Source organism: Belonocnema kinseyi, chromosome 5, assembly GCF_010883055.1.
Source record: "Belonocnema kinseyi isolate 2016_QV_RU_SX_M_011 chromosome 5, B_treatae_v1, whole genome shotgun sequence".
NCBI lineage: Eukaryota > Metazoa > Arthropoda > Insecta > Hymenoptera > Cynipidae > Belonocnema > Belonocnema kinseyi.
Genome location: NC_046661.1, coordinates 122448460 through 122449913, shown reverse-complemented (window position 1 = coordinate 122449913; position 1454 = coordinate 122448460).

The window sequence follows — 1454 nt, the reverse complement described above, 5'->3', positions numbered from 1 at the left end:
AAAAAATCGAATTTGAGCATCTATGTTAAGAATAATGAAAAACAGATTGATTTTTCACCCATAAAATAATTTTTAACAAAAAAGATGAAGTTTTATTTAAAATAGATGAGCTTGACACCAAATAGTAAAAGTTTTGATAAAAAAGATGAATTTTCAATCACAAAGATTAATTTTCTATTAAAGAAAATCTTTTTTAACAAATAATAGAATTATCAACTAAATTAATTTTCAATGCAAGAGCAATATTATAAAAAGAATTAGAAATAAAATAGAATTCACTTAAAATCAGGCAGGTTCTACACATTATTTAACAGAATCTTTCAGCGATTAAAATTATTTTGTAGTAAATTATGGAAGACATTTTTTTCCAATCTAAGACAAAATAATCGAATTTGGACATCTATGCTAGGAATAATAAAAAACAGATTAATTTTTTACCCATAACATTAATTCTCTACAAAAAAAACGATTAGTTTTCAACCAACAATGATATAATTAAAATTTTCCTTAGACATGAATTTTTAACAAACAAAAAAATCAGGAAAATAGTTCAATCCTAAATAAAAAAGATAAGATGTTAACAAAGAAAAATAATTTTCTATCAGAAAAACGAATTTTCAAATGAAAAAATTAATTTTCGATTAAAAATATAATTTTTCATCCTAAAATGGTTCAGTTGAATTTTTAATCAATTTTTAACCAAATAGTTGAACCCTAATCAAAAAGATCAGTTTTCAAACAAATAGTGGAGTTTTCAACTAAAAAAATAAATTTTTAATTTAAAATATAAATATATAAACCCAGGAATAGGATAATTCCTTTTTATTTAAAATAATTCATATTTGACAACAAACAATTAAATTTCAACAAATTAATTAAAATTTTACTAAAATAGATGCATTTGATGATACATACATAGTTGAACTTTTAAGCAAACAGATGTATTTTCAACCAAGAAGATTAATTTTATATAAAAAAGACGATGTTTGAAACAAATAATTAAATTTTCAACCAATAAATATCCATTTTTAATTCCAAATTTCAGTGTTCCACCAAAAGCGGGATAGTTAAACTTTCAGTTAGAGAATTTAATTTTTACCAAAAAAAAGCGGAATGTGTAACTTAATAGTTTTGTTCTCAATCACAAAGATGATTTTTCAAACGTGAAGACTAATTTCCTACCGAAATAACGAATTTCCATTGAAATATATGCATTTTCAAACCAAAGGGTTGAGTTTTCAACTACAAAAGATCAATTTTTAACTTCAAATATCAATTCTCTACCCAAAATGATATAATCCAATTTTATCTTACATACATTAATTTTGGACTAACTTTGAAGGAACTTTCACCAAAATAGTTAAATTCTCAATTAAAAAGATGAATTTTCAAGGAAGTAGTTTTATATTTCTAACAAAAAACACAAATTTTCAACAAAATACATAAATTTTCAA